We start from the raw sequence: 20,377 nt of genomic DNA on the forward strand, positions 1-20,377 counted from the left end.
AATAATGTGGATTCTTCTTCTGCCACTGGTAGAATATCAATTAGAACAGACTTTTAAAAAAAGAAAAGCAAAAACTCGTCCAGGTGTGGTGGCTCACGCCTGTAATCCCAGTATTTTGGGAGACTGAGGCAGGTGGATTGCTTGAGCTCAGGAGTTCGAGACCAGCCTGGGCAACATGGCAAAACCCCATCTCTAAAAAAATGCAAAAATTCGCCGGGTGTGGTGGCACGCCCCTGTGGTCCCAGTTATTTGGGAGGATGAGCCTGGTAGGCAGAGATTGTACTGAGCTGAGATCGTGCCACCACACTCCAGCCTGGGTGACAACAGTGAGACAGCAGGCCTAAGTGGGGCCTGGGGCCCTGAATTTCTAACCAACTCCCAGGCACTGTGGACGGTGCTGGTCTGGGGACCACTCTTTGAGTCAAGGAGATAAATAGTGCAGTTGTGAGCCTCCTATGCATTAAAAGCCAGACCCTGTGCTTCGTCAACTCCTCTTCTTAATCCTCACCAAAGACACCACTATTCGCATTTTGCACATGAAGATCCGAGGCCCTGCTGAGGGCAGGTAACTTGCCCAAGGTCACACAGCTGGGAGCCTGCTGGCATTCGTGCTGGGCCAGCGCCACCTTGGAAAGGTTGCTGTTGGGGAAGCCTTTTACTACTGAACAGTGTCCTCGTTCCAAAAGCCGCAGGAGGCTTTTCAAGGCAGCCAAGTCGGATGTAAATCAGGGGAGAGCCCAGGGCTAGCCAGGCTGCTGACAGCAGGGCGGCCTAGGTCACTGTGTCCGGACAAGGCCCACAGCGGGATTTGGGGCTGGCATGATGCCTGGGAGTGGGGGAGCCATCGGGGATGCTCTGGGCGCCTGGAAAACCAGCCTGGAGCCTGCTGGAGCCCAAGGAGGCAACTTAGCCTCTGACAGCCTCCCCCATTATTTAAATACATTCCAGGGAACACAGCTGGCTGGAAGGGGCAGTGATGGGACCACAGGAGCTGGGACCTGCTGCTTCCGTTGTTTAAAGGCTGGCTCATCCCTGCAGCCACGCAGGCATTCTCCGTAATCGCCGTCTGCTTTGAGGACAGAGAGGTCGTGGTCTCCTGCTGGCTGGGGCTTTATTTTTGCACTGAGCACCTGTCCTCAGCAAACTGGGAAAAGTAGAACACGTAGTGACTCTGAGTCCTCAAAATGTTGTCCCTGGCCCAGCAGTATGGGCATCATGTGGGAGCCTGCAGAATGCAGAACCTCAGGCCCCACCCCAGACCTGCTCATTTAGACCTTGGGGGCAGGGCTCTGCAATCTGGGTTTTCAAGAGCCCTCCAGGCAATTCTGCTTTGTGTTTAACTTTGGGAAGGGCTGATGACCTCTCTGGCTGTGTGCCTGGGGCCGGGGGTGGGGCTGGGGGAAGGGTCAGGCCTAATCCTTGCCTGTGATAACTAGAGTGCCAGGGCTGCGGGAACCTCAGGTGTTCTGTCATCTGCATCCTTCCTCTTTTTTATAATGGGAGGAGTGTGTCAGAGACATGCATAAAATTACGCAGCAAGTTCAAGGCAGGGTATAGGTCTGGATTCTTATCTTGCAAATGGCAGAAATCAGTTCAAACAGACTTTAGTTTTATTTTATTTATTTATTTATTTTTGAGATGAGTCTTTCTGTGTCTCCCAGGCATGAGTCACCACACCCGGCCCAAACTGACATTAAAAATAAAAAAGAACATTTACTGACTCTTTTAACTTAAAAGCCCGGGGCCATACTTCAGCCTGGGGCTGAGTCCAGGTGCTGAAAGATGTCATCGGGACTCAGTTTCTTTCTCTCTGTCTCCCGGCTCCGTGTCTCTCTATGCCTGCTTCATTCTCCATGGATGCCCTAGCTGCTGACCAGTGTAGTGCCGCCCCCTGCCCCAATGTAGCCATCTCAACCAAGAAAGAGCCTTGTTTTTCCCCAATATTTTTGGCAAAAGTCCTAGTCATCACTCTTTTTGACCAGGCTGGTCAAGTGCCTATCTTTGAGCCAATCATGACAGCCTCCTCTGATTGGCTAGGGCTGGCTCACGTGCCCACCTAGGAGGAGGAGGTGGGGTCAGTCCATCTAGACCCCTTGGGCTGAGAGCAGGCCTATGTGGGTCTCCTGCTGGAACAGGTTTAAGCTGTCCCCAGAAGGGGCATGGGTGCCAGCAGGCTAGACATATGGACTTTAGTGCTATTCTTTTTTTTTTTTTTTTTAAGAGACAGGGTCTCACTCTGTCACCCCAGCTGGACTGCAGTGGTACGATCACTGCTCGCTGCAACCTCAAACTTCTGGGCTCAAGCAGTCCTCCCACCTCAGCCTCCCAAGTAGGTGGGACTACAGGCATGTGCCACCATACCCAGCTAATTTTTAAATTTTATTTTTTTATAGAGACAGGTCTCCCTGTGTTGCTCAGGTTGGTCTTGAACTCTTGGGCTCATGATCCTTCTGCCTCAGCCTCCAAGAGTGCTGGGATTGCAGACATGAGCACACCTAGCCTTTAGTGCCATTCTTATCCTCCTCTCTGAGATGGGCTGGCCTCTTGTAATTGGTAAGGTTTTGCCCCATGCAGAATTATGCTGTCCTTCCTCTGATTCTCTTAACCTCGTGCTTTAAACAGGCTGCCTTCATCTTTCACTTTATCCCACTTCCCTGTGTATGGTCTAGGATAGCAAGGTTTACGTTGCTACTTCCACCACCCAAACCCACAGCAGACATCACTAATCCACCCCAGCCTTCACAGAGCCTAGAATGAAGCCTTGATGGCCTCTCATGTGCCCAGCCTCTAGCCCGTGGTTCCAGGCTTCATGAGCTCAGGGACCTTGGCTCTGTCATCCACTGCTGAGCTTCATGTGCCCAGTGCAGTGCCTGGCACAGTAAGTGCACCATAAGTTGTTGACTGACTGCACCTACTCCACAGTGCCTTGTACCCAGTGGGCGCCAGTGTGAGCCTGTTGAATGTGGAGGCCCTAACGAAGCAATGAGATCATCTAATTTGGGGGACAGGGAGCTCTGTAGGCTGCAGGGACTGGCATTTACTGACACTGGCAAGTGCGCCTCTGGGTCTGGGAAGGAGGCTGCCAGGGCAGGGCTACAGCTACAGCAAGGAAAGGGGTCCTGGAGGCCTCTGTCTGCTCTCCCAGACCCACCCTCCCATGCCCTCTCTCCCCGAGACACCCACTGCCCATTTCTGCTGATCCCAGTTTAACAGTTCATTGAAAATATTTGAGAAGAAATGATTTCCTGACTTTGTACACTTAGATTCCAGGAATCCAGGAGAGCCTTCCAGCCTCAGGGCAAGGAGCTTTGCTGGTAGGAGGAGGTGATCTGCCCCCAGTTGCCTATTTCCCAAACTGAGCTTCTACTGAAAAAGACAACAGAACCCCCCTCCAAAAAAAGTCTTCTGGGTTAGTCACGTCTGGGACTGTTTGGCTCAGCAAAGCTCAGCAGATTTCCTAGGCACAGTGATTCTCGCCCCTGAACTGGTTGGTGAATACCACATCCCCCAAGGATCTTCTCTGAGGCCCCTCACTCTGGCCCTGGTGTGTCCCTGCGCCCCTTGGGAATAGTCAGGCTATGTGACTGAGCTGGTGGGGCGCTCAGGAGTGTGGGCTTTCTGTGGCTAGGGCTGTGGAACAGCTTACCCGTTTGCAGCTGAAACCTTGTTCCCCTCTGACCAAGGGCAATGTGCTGGTTCTTGCTGCTGACTAAGTTTTGGGGACCCTGCATCCAAGAGAGGGGCGTGTGTGAGTGAGTGGGAGTGCATGTGTGAGTGTGTGTCCCATGTGGGTCTGTGTGTGGCTGACACAGGCAAGTGTGTGGGGCTGGGAGTCTGCATATGATTACACATGTGTCTGAGTGTGTGTCTGCATGTGAGCTTGTGTTGGCATGTGTGAGTATGCATGTGTGAGCCTCAGTGTCCTGGCCTTCCAAGGGGTTTGGTCAGCCCCTCCCCAGCACACACGTCTGGTGGTTACAAGTGAGTGGACAATTAGGGGCCCTGTGCACAGTCTGCCTCTGACCAGATCTCTTTCTTCCGTCTTCGCTTCCTCTCTTTGCAATAGATCCAGAACCAGAACCACAGCCCTTCTGAGGAGCTCCCAAACGTAAGTGACCTTGGACCTCCAGGTGGGATGGGTGTCTCACACGTTGTGCAGTGACCCAAGGTGGGGGGCTCAGGAGCTCCGTGTCTCCCCCAGGCTCTAGGAGGACAAGACGGGACCCCTGAGGCCCACAGACCTTGTCCACACCTCACCTCCAGGTGGCAGATCCCCTGGCCTGGGTTGGCCACTCTGTGCCTGCTTGGTCCCCAGCCAGTCTGTGCCAGAGAGGGCACAGGGAGGCCCTGCAAATGGGCCAAGCACTGGTTTTGGAGACCCAGCCTGTGCCCTGTCCTGGCTCTGCTGCAGAGTAGCCTGGGGCAAGTCTGCCGTGGGGAGGATGCCCTCCCTGAGTTGATTCTGAGGATTGGGGTCTGAGCTTGGCTCTGTCTCTGTTAAAGGTTTGTTGTTGTTTTGAGACAGGGTCACACTCTATGGCCTACGCTGGGGTGCAGTGGTGTCATCAGGGCTCACTGCAGCCTCGATCTCCCCAGGTTCAGGTGATCCTCCCACCCTAGCCTCCCTAGCAGCTGGCACTACAGGCGCGTGCCGCCGTGCCCAGCTTATTTTTGTATTTTTTGGAGTAACGGGGTTTCACGATGTTGTCGAGGGCACAGTGGCTCACGCCTGCAATCCCTACACTTTGGGAGGCCAAGGCAGGAGGATTGCTTGAGGCCAGGAGCTCGAGACCAGCCTGGGCAACATAATGAGCCCCATCTCAGCAAAAATTAAAAATAATATAAATAAGATTATAAATAAACAAGTAAAATGGAAAACCTTTGCTAAAGTTGCAAGAGTATTACAGTGGCCTCGCATTATGCCCTTCGTTGAGATTTTCCCATGGGTAACATTTGCCACATTCGCTTCATCTCTTTCTCACTAATATGTTAAATAAAAACAGTCACGTGAACATTCTTCCATTTTTGCTGAATCATTGGGGAGTAAATTGCAGGCATGATGCCCCTTCACCTCAATCCTTCAGGCCTTTCATAAGAGCAAGGCCAGGCCGGGTGCCGTGGCTCACGCCTGTGATCCCAGCACTTTGGGAGGCCAAGGTGGGCAGATCACGAGGTCAGGAAATCGAGACCATCCTGGCTAACACGGTGAAACCCTGTCTCTACTAAAAAACACAAAAAATTAGCCAGGCGTGGTGGCGGGCGCCTGTACTTCCAGCTCCTCGGGAGGCTGAGGCAGGAGAATGGCGTGAACCCGGGGGATGGAGCTTGCAGCGAGCCGCGATCGTGCCACTGCACTCCAGCCTGGGCGACACAGCGAGACTCCGTCTCGAAAAAAAAAAAAAAGAGCAAGGCCATTCTCTTATATAACCCTAGCACAGTTATCTACCCCAGGACACTGATTTAACATTGACGTGATTCTGTTATCTGTGGATCTTAATGGCATTGCACTGATTGTCTCAGTGTTTACAGCAGCTTTATTTTTCTTTTAGTTCAGGACCGTCATTATGTTTTTAAAAAGGGTTTAAGGGATGTCTTCTTCACTGATTAAGACATTGCCTACTCTAGGGGCTTTCAGAGTCTTATTTAATCCTCAGCATTCATTAAATACATTTTACAATGGGATGTGGCCTGTGTGTGCATGTACACAAACACACACGTGAAACTCAAACCCTGAAATTGAAGTTTCTCAGATAATCCTCGTACTCGCCATCTGCTGTGCTCTGGTCTGCTCTGTCTTCCTTTAGTAAAAAAGATGGCCTTGACCCCTTACATTGATGTCAAGACCCGCTGTGGACTCTGCTTTGGAATTAGAAAACCCTGGCTTCCTGGGCAGAAATTTCTAAGGGGGAAGGTTAAGCTCCCACTGGTCCAGGGTTCGGATTGGTTGGAGTGGGGTCCCCTGTGAAGCCGGGACTAAGCAAGCGTTTGTTTGTGGCCCAGAGCTCCTCAACCTGCTGCTGCTAGCAGCTGGACCAAGTCCTTCCTTTTCATCAAGCCCAGCTGGCCTAGGATGCTTGGTCACAAGCAGCCCCACCCCATGGAGACATATTCTTTGTGCTGTGACATCGGGCAGGGGTGTGTACCCAGCCAGCCACTGGGCAGGCATGGAGGTGACCTACTCGATTTCAGCCTCCACAGGCGTCATCATAATGATTATAGGCGTCAATAATAATAATTGCTACCGCTTCCTGGACTCAGCATGCTCATATGCTGCCGAGAGGTTTACTGTATTAACTCTGTCAACCCAAAGAAGTGGGTGTGCTCTTACTCTTTTTGAAAAAATATGAGAAATTTATTGAGCGCTTACTGCACATCAGGCACTGCTAAACACGTCACAGACTCATGCACAGCCTCCTCAGGAGCCCTGTGAGGTGGACGCTGATGTTATCCCTATTGTACAGATCAGAAAACTGAGGCTTGGAGAGATGAATTGATTGTTTCCAAGACTACACAGCTGGGAAGGATTTGAACCTGATTGAGCTGACTCTAGCCCACTTCCTCAGGCTGGGAACGGCCTCTGGGTCCAGCCCCTTCCCCTTCCCCCAGGCCTTCCTCCTGGTTAATGAGTAGTCAAAGCAGCTGGGAAATGAGGCTTCTGCTGCCGTGAGGCTGGAATGTAAGTTCTGCTTCCAGATAAAGAGTCTCGTGCAAGGGGCCCTGCCTGGGATGGGCTGTTATAGGCAATAAGCAGAGGTTGCCAGTGTTCCTCTTTTTGAGGCTTGCTGATGTATTTGTGCTTGGGAGCCCATTTTATAGAAAAGGCTGAGAGGCAGGTTTGCCCTCAGACTTATCTGATGCCTCCTCCAAGCAGCCCTCTTGGCTTAACACTTTCTGAAAGGGCTCCTCGGCCCCCTGACGTGGCAGGGGTAGAGGAACAGGGTGGAAGAACAGACCTTGTCACCTCTGAAGTCTGAGCACTGCTAGGTGTGCGCCCTCCTCACTGGGCACGTCACTTGAGGGCTCTGACCTTCAGGTTCTCATCTGAGAAGGGGCGTGATGCGGACATGGGAATGTGTGTTGGTTGTTCAGCAGAGCCTGAACTATTAATGGACCAGCCCAAAAAAGTATTGCTGACAGGGGGCAACCCATGTAGTGGAGTCCATGGAGCTGGGGAGTCAGGCAGTCCCTAGTTCAAATCTCTGTTCCAGCCCTGCCGGCTTCGTGACCTGGAGGAGTCACAGAACTACCCTGAGCCTCAGGTAACCCACCCCTGAAATGGAGCAGTAGTGGCACCCAGGAGGGTTAGAAAGACAGTGATACTGGGATTTTGGGGTGGGGGTGACCTCATCACTTTGTAAGCACAGTGAGGTTAAGTGCACAAAAGGCCTAGCACATCAGTGCCAAGCACCCCACATGCAATTTCTCATTTTATCCCCCAAGGTGAGCCCCCCTAGAGCAACTCCCCACCCCCTCAGCTATGGGGCTGAGTCCAGAAATCAGATTCACCCTCCTGATGCCTGGGGCAGCTTAAGGAAGAAAGAAGATTCTTAACAGGGAGACCCTCTCTGGGCTTGTGGTGAGATCTCCCGTGGGGTGTCTGCCCCCATGCCCCGCACCCATTGTAAACTGGTGCATATAGGAGTGTTGGTATAACAGGCCCATGACTTCCAGTGTTGTCAGAAAAGGCCACCTCAGGCCTGTTCAACAGAAGTGCCAACCTCAACATTCGCTTCCTAGAAGGCCCAAGACCGTAATAAAATGATATTTATTGTTTACTCTGGTTATAAAAGTCATACATTTTTGAACAGGCACAGTGGCTCACGCCTGTAATCCCAGCAGTTTGGGAGGCTGAGGCGGGCGGATCACTTGAGGTCAGAAGTTCGAGACCAGCCTGGCCAACATGGCGAAACCCCATCTCTACTAAAAATACAAAAATTAGCTGTGCGTGGTGGTGCACGCCTGTAGTTCCAGCTACTCTGGAGGCTGAGGCAAGAGAAAACAAGCTGCTGGATTTGGCCCAGTGGCCAGTTTGCTGACCTTGTTGTAAGCCATGATTTGTTTGACTAAACCAGTGTTTATTTAATTAATCCCGTAGTGATGGGAAATTGGCTGGTTACAGTTTCTCTTGTAAACCACTCTGCTTTTTTTTTTTTTTTTTTGAGACAGAGTCTTGCTCTGTCACCCAGGCTGGAGAGCAGTGGTGTGATCATAGCTCACTACAGCCTTGACCTTCCAAGCTCAAGCCTTCCTCCCACCTCAGCCTCCTGAGTACCTGGGATTACATGCATGCCTCCATGCCTGGCTAATTATTTTTTTTAGAGACTGGGTCTCACTATGTTGCCCAGGCTGGTTTCAAACTTCTAGGCTCAAGTGATCCTCCTGACTTGGCCTTCCAAAGTTCTGGGATTACAGGCATGAGCCACCGCGCCCGGCCTCTATTTTCAGTTGTTGTAAAAGACAAATAACTTAAAGCTGACCATCTTAACCCCTTGAAAGTGTACAATTCAGTCATGGTAAGTAGATTTAAAGTGTTGTCCAGCCAATTTCCCGAACTTTTTTGTCTGGCAAAGCTGAAGCCAGTGAACTTCTTTTGAGTGGGCGTCTTTACACGTTGGTCTAAGCAAGAAGTGGGCTTGCTGGTCGAGTGGGGTGCACGTGTTTGAGATGCTGCGTACGTGTTGGTGAGTCATTGACCCCGCAGGGGTTGCCCTCATTTTCACTCTGGCCTGATATCAGTGATAGCCCTGGGGCATCGAGATGGAAGGGTGGCACCTCCCTGGGGAGCTCCTGCCTTTGGGACTTTAGGAAACGGGATTTAAAACAATTCATCTCAGAGAAGCAGCCCCCAATCTGCCAGCCTTTCTCATTTGGGGAAGACAAGAAAAAGCCGGTAAGCAAAAAATAGCTCTGAGTACTGGGCCAGACTCGAGGTTGAAAAACATACCCCATCCTCTAGAGGAGATGTACTGTTAGGACCTGAGCTCAGGGGTCCCGTGAGCCTGAGTGTGAATGTCATTCAGTTTCTACCCTGCTCTGTGACTCTGAGCATATCATTTAACCTCTCTGTGGGCTTCAGTGTCCTCTGTCAAAACGGGCCTGATGTAGAAGCTCCCTTCTCTGGTTGTGAGGGTCAGGGAAGAAAAATGGTGAAAGTTAGCAGTTCTAACTGTGAACGTTGGCTCAGAATGGCACATAGCAGTTCTTCAATAAATGAAGTTAGCATTGTTATTGCTAGTAGTATTGTGATTATGTTTGGTGCCTCTATCTCAGAGAAGTCTGAATATATGCATAGTAATCGCATCTGCAGCCCTCTACAGTTTGCACGTTTTTTCCAGCTTTGATACCTACATCATCTTGTAGGGCAGTTACTACTGCCGCCCATTTACAGGTGAGAAAACTGGGGCTCAGGAAGGCAGTGAGAAACTGGAAGTCAGCCACGTGTCAGGACAGGAGCCTGGGTTTAGCCCACATCTTTGGCTTTGGTTTTGCACACAGCTGCTGCTGGGAGATGGGGCCAGGGCAGACAGGTGCCTCCTCTCTGGCCTCAGCCTTGCGGGAAAGCTTGGGCCTCAGGTGGAGTGAGGACGTCTTGGGTGCATCTTCTCGTCTCGGCTCTTGGACCCAGCAGGGGTCGGAGGGGATTTCTTAAGGGAGGGGGCTTTTTCAGAAATGGACAGGGACTTTCGGGACCATGGCTGCCCACCTCAGTGAAGTCTGAGGGGAGTTCCTGGAAGGCATTTCCATCTGTCCATGTGTTCTAAGTCAGTGGACAATTAAGTCCAGAAACCTCCTGGACTTAAAAAGCAAGCACCGCCAGGATCCCTGGGGCTGCAGACAGCCTCGGGGGTGTTGGAGGGCTGGCTCCCCAGGCACCCATGAAGGAAGGTGTCCTGGGGTCAGTATTCAGACCCGAATGCCCGCAGGGACCCTCAGGGTGCCTTTGTCTACTCATGTCTCCACACACTTGCTGGCAGAGCTGGGACAAGTCACTAACCCTCTGTGTGACCTCTGATTCGCCATGGAAAAAAGAGTGAATAGAATACATCATTTATTCCCAGGGTAGGTTCTTGGGGTGGCAGTGCCGAGCTTGGGTGAGTCTCCACCCCTTCGATTTAGGAGCCGATGCCCTGGTGCGGATCTCTCCTCTGAGCTGAGTGTCCTCCACTAAGTCAGGCACAGAGCACATGCAGCATAGGGCCGGTGTCCAGGCCCCACCCCAGCTTGGCCGCTTAGTGGCTCACCTTCTGGGGACCTGCACGCAGGCCACCTTGGCTTCCTGTCATTGCTTCTCACCCCCACCCTCCTCCCAGCCAGAGGTAGAGTTGCATCCCTGCTCTTCAGCCTCTCAATTCCTAGCCCCAGCTTGGCTCCCACCTCCAGATCCCTACCCTCACTCCTCTTGGTCTGTGGGGTCCCACCTGGGCCATTGTGTTGCAAAGGACTCATGCCTCCTACCTCCTTTGCTACCTCTGTCACAAGGAGGGGGCTAGGTTCTCATTTATGTTTTCCGGGTTGAGTTTTCCTGAGAGCTTCTGCTAGTCTCACAGCCCCTCAAGTCTCTTCTGGGCATCCTGCCGGTCCTGGACAAGGGTTCCCGGACAAGGGTCTGTCTCTTGTCCCTTAAGTTACTGGGGACCCAGAGAGACCAGATTCTGATGAGGAATCCAAGACTGGGTCCACATCAATGAGAAGGAAGCCAGGATTGATTAGCAATGTCTGTCAAGGGGGCAAGGTGGGAAGAGGTGGCATGTGTGTTGTCCACATGACACCCTTAGTAATGGGCATTTGCTTTGGAAAAACTGTAGAGGAACCCAGAGGACTTCAGAAGGACTCTACAGCCAGCAGGCAAGAGGTGTCTTCTGGGTAGGAAGAAGGGGACGAAGTGCCTCTGGAAGGACAGACAGTGCCCAGGGGAGGGAGCCCTGCTGTGCCAGGCCTTCTCATGCCTCGGTGTGATCTCACACCTGGGATGAGTGTGAGACACTCACACATGAATGTTGTGAGACAACATTCATTCACTTAGTAAATATTGAGCAACCACTATACACCAGGCACAGTGCAGTTGGTAAAGAGCCAGGAGGCTGGACCTTGTCTCAGGTGGATAGAAGGAAGATGTTTGTGACTGTGGGCTCATGAGCCTGTCTGCCTCCACCTTTTCATCCACTCTCCTCATAATAAGCCTCCTGAGGCTCAGAGAAGTACAGTGACCTGCTCAAGGTCACACAGCACCTTGAGACCTCAGGCCTCTGCCCCTCTCAGAACCACCTTCCTGTTTTGGTGCTGTCAAGAGAATAGTATTTGGTGCTACTTCTTTGGGCAAGTCCATCTTCTGCCTGGGCCTCAGTTGCCCCATCTGTAAAATGGGCCCTATGATAACTACTGGGTTAGCAAGTGCATGTAGGAGAAAGCATCTTCGTATTTTGAAAATACCAAATGTGTCTTATTAATTAATATTGGTCATAATTCAGGGGTGATTTATTCACATTTAACAATCCAGACATTCAGTGAAGTCTCTCACCCTAAAGGAGACAAAATCAGGGAGTGTGGCCTTCTGTGGGCCAAGAGATCCCTGTGCGGCCGAGTCTGGAAGTCTCATGGCTGGGTTCTGGACCTGCAGGATGATTCTGGGGAGAAGGGTTGTCCCAGCTTAAGGTCATGGAGTCAAGACCTTTTGTTTTCCTTTGGCCTTTCTAGTCCATTTGAGAAAGTCACCTTTTCAAACCCCTGCCAGCTCTGCCTAGTACTGGAAAGGCCCCAGCAAGAGTGTTTGACGTTAGGGGAAGTTTGGGGAAAAATCTCTAAGCATATAAACATTGAGAATTGAAAGTCTGATCAGTCATCCAAAAGTTATGGACTTTTGCTGTAGTTCAGGCCCCAGCTGGGGCTAGGGACCCTGAAATGAGCTGCCCTCTGTCCAGCCTGGGAGCTTGTGTGGGAAGATGCTACAAATCAGGACCCTGTCAGGGATGGGGAGGGTCTCTTGAAGGTGCTTTGGGCACGCAAAGTTAAAAAAAAAAAAAGCTCCCTGAGGTCTTGAATATCAAAAATATGCCAGTTGGGCACCAGACAGTGAGGGCATTCCCAGTAGGGGAAACAGCCCATGGAAAGGCCTGGTAGAGAGTGGAAGCCTGTAGAAGCCCTAAGGAGTGCAGCGTGGCTGGGGTGTCCTGCTCTGGGCAATGGGGAGGGGAGAGGAGCTGCCTGGGGTGGGGGGTGGGGTTGGGTCTGGCTCAGTGGCCTCGGATCTGTTCAGAGTGGTTGGTCTTGATTCACTCTGGGGAACCAGCCAGAAACAGGAATCCTTATTTCATGGTTCCAACTGCCCCTTAAAGGTAGTGCTTGTTGTTTTGACAACTGGCTTCTGAACAGACAAACCCTGCCTTCAACCAAACACCGCTGCAGGAGAATCACAGGCACGGCCACAAGTCTCCAGAGGAAACCCACTCTAACGAGGTGTCTAACCCAGTTTGCTGACTCACGTGGTTTTGGGAGCCCGTGAAGTGCATTGGGAGGGAGGGGACGGGGACACGGCGCTGTTGAAGGAAGCTCGGTCGAAGCCGCCTGTTTGACACACAACACTGGCTGGAGAAAGCGTTCAGCTGGTATTTTCCCAGCGTGGCAGATCTGGAGCCCGGGGTGTTTGTTTCTGCCTCTCTCTGCACTTAGCTGGATGCTAAGAAGGGGCGGAGTCAAGGTCAAGTGTTGGTTGAACGAAGGCACACGATGAAAGATGGCTAATCTTTCTTGGGCCCAGAGTATCCTGTTTCTCCTGAGAGCAAATCCAATTGTGTATTCGAGGCACTTCCTTGTACCTTCCTTGTGTAATTCACGATGATTACCCATTTTACAGATGATGCAACTGAGCCCCCCAGGGGGAAGTGACATTCCTGAGGTCACCACTTGCAGCTGGCAAGGGGTGCAGTGTTAGGTTCCAACTAAAACCTAGGTGATGCAGCATAGGCGAAGGGTGGAACTAGGCAAACCTTATTTGGGAAACAGAGTCCCGCAGGAGCTGCCTGCACTGGGAATACAAAGCCCAAGCAGCAGAGGCAGGGAGGGTCCCTCCTCTCCACACACATTGTCGGGAAGAATTATGTAGAACTCGGCCATCTGGGGGTCAGCAGGAACTGCTTGACCAAATAAATAGATGAGTCAATTAAAAAGGACGGATTTCTTGGCTATATATAGTTGTGGCCTAAATCTCAGGTATCCTTGCCCCCAAGGAGTAAAGGGAGCCGTTTTCAGATGGCCCAGGCTGTACATGGGAGAATAAGCTGATTACACCCGGGGCTGCAGTGGGTGAGACACTTTGCAGGAGTGAAAGGAAGCTCTAAGGAGGTGAGGGGTGGATGGGGGACTCAGGGGGCAGGGAGGGTGGAAGGCAACAATTGCGTTTCCAAAAATGATGTGGGTTGGGAGACTACCCGTGGTCCTTCCCCTCATCAGTTTCATTGAGATTAGTCACACCCCTGGATATCAGCCACTTAATTTCTCTGGCCAGTCTGAATTTAAATGGCTAAACATTTCTTCCCTAGCCTGCGGGGTCAGTAGTTAGTAATCACGGCAGGTATGCAGGACTCTCACCAATTATGAGTATAATTAAATGGGAAGATCCTTGCAAGCATTGAGCACTGGGCCTCGCGCAGCCAGGGCTGTTAGCTGCTGCTCTTATGATTGAGGCCAGCTGCCACCCAGTCCGTGAAAATACTTTTGATCTGGGCTGATTCAAGAGACCTGGATTCTAATCCTTGAGTTAATTTGAAAAATAATTCCCCTGCCTCCTGCTGGTTTCAGTTTCCCCCTGTGTCAGGTTGAGGGGGAGAGACTTCCTGGTATCTAAGGTCACAGCCAGGCGGTGCCCCAGAGCGCAGTGGTTACCGATCCAGACTCCAGTCCACCACTTCCTGGCTGTGCAACCTCGGTCAAGTCGCTTATTGATTCTGAGCCGTAGTTCCTCATCTCCATTTGGGGTAAGTCCCCCCCAGCCATCCCAAAGGGTGGCTGGTTAAGGATTGGGTAAAATACTGCGTCCACCTGCTGATCCCCAAACTGCACATGCAAGCCTGCAGCCCAGGGAGCTGGGATTGGCCACGAGGTTGGAGGATTTTGCATACATTTAAAGCATTTCGAGTGTGCTTTTAAGCCCCATTAGACTCTAAGATGCTACACAGTCTCGCTACTTTCGGACTAATTAGGAGAAAAGTAAGCAGCTGTAATCAGTGAAAAATGATTTAAGGAAAGAAAAAAATATTTAGCCTGATTAAAACATTTCTATTAGCTAGAATTATGTAAAATGCCTGTCACAGTGCCCGACAGACAATGTCAGCTGCAGTTATTATTTCAGTTATACAAGAACAGGTGGAATTAGGAGAACCAAGGGTTGCTATGACAATAAGCCGGGACCCTCCTCATCCCTACCTGGGAGGAGGGCTGCTCCTGCCCTAGAGCTTCCTGTGGTCTTGGTGAGGAAGAAGAAACTTCTGGGCCGGCTTCCCAGGGGAAGGTGCACCTGAGGATGAGTAGGAATGTGTCCTTCAGGGCCTGGGAATGGCAGGGCCTCCCAGAAACGGCGTGGCGATGGGGGTTCTGTGATAAAGGAACCCCTCTCTGGCTTTAATTCTGCTGCGGAGCGTTTTTATGTGGTGTACTTTCCTGGAAAACACAGCCTCCCAGCACCCTGCACTGTGCTGGAAGGAGCATTGTGACCTCATGCTCAGGTACTCTGAGGCACAGAGACCCTGGGTGCTGGGTGTCTTCCGCACTCTCTGGCTGCTTCTGTGCCTCAGTCTCCCCTACCTTCAGTGAGTAAGTAGTGCTTGCTTGTCCACCCATGTCCCCATCTGCTCACAGAGCCTCTGCCCCTTTCCAGAACCACACTGGGTTCCCTTCTGTGACTCATGCATGCTCTGTGAGGTCACCAGCAGCTGCAGTCACCTGGGAAATGGGGTTCAGTGGACTCTGCCCACAGTGAGAGGGTGCAGAGGGCCAATGTGGGAGCCCTTTGGTCACACTTAATTCCTGGCAACCTGGGTGGCCCTGCCAGAGCCCCCAGTGGGACAAAGGTCTTCCCCAGAGGCCCGCAGCTTAGAGGAGGGCATGGCTTCTCTCACTGAGGATACTTACCCAGGTCACCCCCCGCAGACTACCAATGGGAGCCTCTGTTTTCCCACCTCAGCCCAAATCCTTGCTGGAGGCAGCCTCTCAGTACCTGAGCTGACCCAACGTGGGTCACCAGGTGGACAGGGGTCGGCGGAACCCTCCCTTGGGGCCAAGGACCTCCGTGGGATTTGGGGCTCTGTGTTTCCTAGGCCTGGGAGAGAGCACCCCAAATCAGTAGGGAGCCCTGCTGGTCCTAGGACATCCAGGCAGCAGGGGAGGGAACTGGACATCCAGACCAGACCTAGGACATGGGAGACCAAGGCTCTCATCCAGGCTCAAGCAGCCCTTCTCCACTTGGGCCTCAGTTTCCCCACCTGTGCAATGGAGACATTAGGCCAGATGATAGTGTTGAATTTCACAAGCTACTCCAAATTCAGAAACAAAATTTGGATTGAGAGGTGGAGTGACCTGCCCTTGGCTGGCACACTTTTAATTTTACCACCATATGGGGATTTTTTTAAGTGACAGCTGCTCTCACCATGATGTAAAAGGGGAAACCACATACCAAAAATAATAAGACCCCAAAAAGCGTAAGGCAGTAATGTTAGAAGGCAAGGACACCTCACACTGTGGGCTGGGGAAGGCTTCATTCCAGAGTGGCATGGCCCACAGCCTGGCCTTGGATAGCCACAGAGTAGAAGCCCTTTGGGAAGACCTAAGAGCCAACCACAATAATTGCAGCTGTCCTGAGTCCTGCTACAGGCAGGCAGCTCTTCCAGATTAGCCCCAGCATGAGTAGATGTTCCCCTTCACACCTGGAGTTTTAACGTACAGTTCTCTGGGCACCTGGCCCTGTCCTGAGAAATTAACCTGGTGTGATCGCCATCCACCCTGTGAGGTCGATGCCATTATCAGCCATGTTTTACAGGTGAGGAAACTGAGGCACAGAGCATATGCTGCCCAGGGTTGCAGAGCTGGGGTTTGAGCCCCATCAGCCTGGCTTCAGAGCTTCCTGGCTAGCCCCGCCTTCCTTCCCAGGCCTCTGTCTCCTTACTATATGTGAACTCTGGGCATCAAGTTGTTGGGCTGATCTGTCATTCAATAATGCCTAAAGGAGGGGTCCCCGGTGCCCAAGGACCTTCAGCCAGGAGCTGTGGGGTTTCAAAGCTGCCATGTTGAGGGGTCCCAGTGTCTGACTTCTGCAGTTGCAGCCATTCTGGGGGCCACCAGCAAGGTGACATTCCTCTCTTGAAGGTTTTCTCTCCAGCTGCTCAAGGTGTCCCAGGGGCCAGCAGGTGGAGAGAAGCTGCCTGGCCACCCTGCTCCAAGGAGCTGCCCTGCTGTTCCCTCCTGTGGGTTGTTGGGGTTGCTCTGCAGGTCCACAGCAAAGTCCTTTTCTACTCTCGAGTCCAGTTCCCAGCCCCTGTAACTTCCATCTCCCCAGCTTAGCAGGTGCCACCATCCCAAGGGCCAGAAGGGTACTCAGTACTTTGCATGGGGAACTGCAGGCCCTGATCTGGCCCTCGGCTCCTCCACTCTGCTTTCTGCCCTGAGATGCTCCCCTAACTGTATCCTAAGGGCTAGGGGAGGGAGGTGATGGCAGGTTTTCACATCTGTGCTCAGATCCCCAGGGACCCACCAACACAGGGGACCCACATTGCTCAGCAAGAATATTGATGGGGACCCCAGGATCCCCCAGTCACATGCACTGCAGAAGAGGAGGCTGGCCCCTGAGAGGCCTGGGAGAGAGACAGTTGGAATAGAAGGGAGGGCGCAGCTAGGAGGAGGCCCAGGTGTTAGGGTGACACCCTGAATCTCAGAAGCGGTTGGCCAGTGTTTGAGCCCTGGTCTTGGCCCTGTAAGATGATCTGTAAAGCACTCGGCGGGCATGGTGCCCAAGAGATGCTCAGCAGGGCCTCGGCTCAGAGCCCAGGCTGCCCATGATTTGAGGAAGAATGCCGGTCAATTTTGTCATCATCCTGATAGCTTGAACTTTCTAAGTGCCTGCTGTATGCCAGGCACTGTGCTAAGCAGTCCATACATGTTTGGTTCTTTAATCTCTCAACAGCCTCACAACTTAGGTACTGTTATTACTCCCATTCTATATTTGAGGAACCTGAAGCAGAGACAGGTTTATTTATGGTGTACAACTTTCTCTCCTGGGGAGGGTGCCTTTGCTGAGAGAGGGGCCCTGTGTGCAGGTGTGTGGGAGGGACATTTGGGACCCTGCACCTCCAGGCTGCTGAGTCTCCTGAGAGCAGTTCTGAACCACAGTCCAGAGCAGGGCAAGCCTCACCTTGGTCAAGCAATGTCACCAGAGCCTCCGGTGGCCTTTCCTGCCATTGTTCCCTATGCCTGGGGAGGTGGTGTTTAAGGGACAGGTGTTTCTGCTGTTGGGGAAGTCCCACCTGCTGCCTCCACTGGAGAAAGTGACTCCTCTCTGCTGGGTGACAGTGAGGGGAGCCCCTAAGTCCCAGGCAATGTGTCTGGCAGCTCATTCCTGTCCTTAGAGACACTGCCTGGGGCCTGCTCAGCTGAACTGTGCCCCTCGCCTGCTACAGAGACAAGACCAGGCTTCTTTTTCCCTCTGCACCCCCCCCTACCCCCAGGAATCGGGGTTGGTCTCCAAGGCTTCTCCTCCAAGTCTCAAACTTGCAGGCCTCACTCAGCTGCCCAGCTCCAGGAGCCCTAGGTCACCCCTGCCAGCCTTTGCCTTGATTTCTCAAACTCCCTTTCTCTTTAGCAAGTGGATAAAGGCATGTTGGCTCTGTCCTGGGTCCACATCTGGGCTCTGCCACTTGCTATGGAGTAACCTTGGCCAGGTCATTCTCCTCTGAGCCTCATTTTCCTTATTTGTAAGTTGAGGGCCAAGGTCTTCATCTGCCAGGGCCTGGTGAGGAGCAGCAGCAATAGGGAATAAGAGACTCTCTGGCAAACTCTCAAGTCTGGGATAAATGGCTATTGGGATGATCCTGGACTTAGTGAGCCTGGCAGAAGTGAAACTCAGCCTGGCCCAGCCCCTAGATGCTCACAGTCTGGCAGATGAGACGTCTGTGTGCACACACGCATCACATGCACGCACTGTCATCAGCCAGCCTTAATCTCTTTCCTGAGCTGATTTTGTTTGATGTTTTGCCCAAGTGCCTCCCAGTTCATTATTACCGCCATTCCCAACATCACCTGATTTTAAGATTCACTTGGGAAGCTGGTTAAACAGGACAGATTCGTGGGTCCCCACCTTGAAAATTCAGTCAGTAGGTCTGCATGGGCCCAGGCATCTGCATTTTTAGCCAGTGTCTCAGGCAACTCTGATGTTCCTCATGTGAAGATTTTGGTCATCCACTAGTCCCTCCTAAGATCCCACAGACTTCAGCAATGAATGACCTTACAGATTATGAGGCCCGTTTACAGGTCAAGAAACTGAGGTTTCCCAAGGAGAACTTTGAACTTTATCCAAAGTTGCACAGTTCTGAATGAGAGTCCAGTGTCTGGTGAATGGTGGGGGTGATCTGAGCTGGAGGATGCTAAACGGAAGAGTCTTGGGTGGGCGGGAAGGGCTTTTGCAGGGAGGTGACACTTGGGCCAGGGTCTTCCAGGTGGGTGGGATCTACCTAAATGTAAGAGAACCCACAAACCAAGCACAGACTTGAAAGGGGCAGTGCCGGGGAGAATCATGCTTGGCAAAAGGAGAAATAAGGTGGCAGAGATTGGGGGCAAGGCAGACAACTCTAGTGAGCCTGGGATTCCAAGAGGAGAAGTTTAGATTATTATCTAGGCAGCTGGGAGTCACTGATAGTTCTTGAGCTGGGGGCTGACATGGCAGGCATTTGGGGTTTGCTAGAAACAAACCCGGCTAAGCAGGTGGGAGCAGAGGTCAGGGCATGCCTCCAAGGAGTTTCCAATGGCCCAAGAGGCCACACCACGAGTGACAGGCCATCAGAAGGTATACCATGTCCCCAGCACCCCCAGAGTTTAAGCTAAATTGCAATGGAAAGTTGAGGGAGATGGCTACCACTGGGGGTTGCCCTGGGAGATGGCCTCTGCACGTACGAAGACCACAGTTGAGAAGTGTCGGTCCTCCCTGCATCCTAGCCCCACCCGAGTGTGGATTTTAGTGCTGAGCTTTTCTTCTGGCTGAGCAGTAGCCGCTGTTAGGCACCATCTTGTAGTGCTGGAAGTCGCTGCCACCGCTGCACCAACAGTTGCCAACCTGACAGAATTAGATATGAGCCTCATCCTCCCAAGTTTGGAAGAAGAGCTTATGTTCAGCCTCTGGCGTCCACTGTATCCCACCAAGCTGGGGTTGTCGGGAATGTCCCACCCCTCCACCACATCTTTCAGGCCTCAGTTTCCCCTCTGTGAAATGAGTTCCCTCCAGCTCTGATGGGGCCGTCTGTGGAGGAGGCTAGAGACTGTAGCTTTGTCTTGTCACTGATCTACTAAGTGACCTGGGCCTCAGTTTCCTTCTCTGTAAAATGGGCTTGGACGTGTCAAGACCTCCAAAGCCCCACTGTGAGTCTTTGATTTTGCGTGGGATCCCAGGGCATCCCCTGGCACTTGGCAAACCTTTAGGGGCAGGAAAAATTAACTTCAAAGTCATTATTGGAAGATGCTCAGGAATGGACATATCGTTTAATGAAAAGTGATTTCCTAAAGATCTGGTGTTCATCTGTAGAGTTTTGGCCATTTGATGGGAAACTGTGCTCAGATGTTGGGAGCACACCCTGGTCCACCTTTCCCCACTGTCCACATACCCCAGCATCTGTCATTGCAGTTTGCTCTGTCGCCCTCGTAGAGGAGCCCTCAGAATGCCTGACGTGGAAGGCTGTTTCTCCCTATGCAGAGTGTCCCCAGAGCCCTAAGCCCTAAACATTCCATCTGAAAAATCCTCGTCATGCTGGGCCTTGTATTAATACTAGGTGTCAGGAAGCAGGACCCGGGTGACTGGGGAGTAACAGACAGCAACACTACAGGCTGGGAACGCAGGGACAGAGCTGCCCTGGAGGCTGCCCCATCGAGGCTGTGAGGGGTGCCTGCTCATTAGGCAGGGGAAGAGTGTTCCGGCCTGAGGGCACAGCACAAGCCAAGGTGTTGGGGCTTGAGAAACCACAGCGTGTGCTTCAGCAACCCCTGGGGATCTTGGGCTGGTTCTGGATGGTGGAGGGGGCCTAGGAATCAGCTTCCAGTTAAGTAGAGCAGGCACCTGTGCTCCAGAACACAGTGGGCACCGGTGACCGACAGTGCTAGTTCCCCACCCTGTCTTGCTAAATCCCAGGCT

General features: G+C 52.2%; 1 protein-coding gene across 2 annotated transcripts in view; it reads left to right on the forward strand.

Annotated features, from left to right (window-relative positions):
* SLC6A6 (solute carrier family 6 member 6) overlaps positions 1 to 20,377 on the forward strand; it is an 87,843-nt gene that overhangs the window by 9,735 nt on the left and 57,731 nt on the right. Inside the window, exon 2 of one of the 2 annotated variants that reach the window (XM_031009224.3) lies at positions 4,067 to 4,108. The exons of the other annotated variant lie outside the window; for it this stretch is intronic. The gene's annotated coding sequence lies outside the window, so the exon portion shown is untranslated. The remainder of the gene's footprint in view (positions 1 to 4,066; positions 4,109 to 20,377) is intronic. 2 annotated transcript variants of the gene reach the window in all.

Source organism: Gorilla gorilla, chromosome 2, assembly GCF_029281585.2.
Source record: "Gorilla gorilla gorilla isolate KB3781 chromosome 2, NHGRI_mGorGor1-v2.1_pri, whole genome shotgun sequence".
Lineage (NCBI taxonomy): Eukaryota > Metazoa > Chordata > Mammalia > Primates > Hominidae > Gorilla > Gorilla gorilla.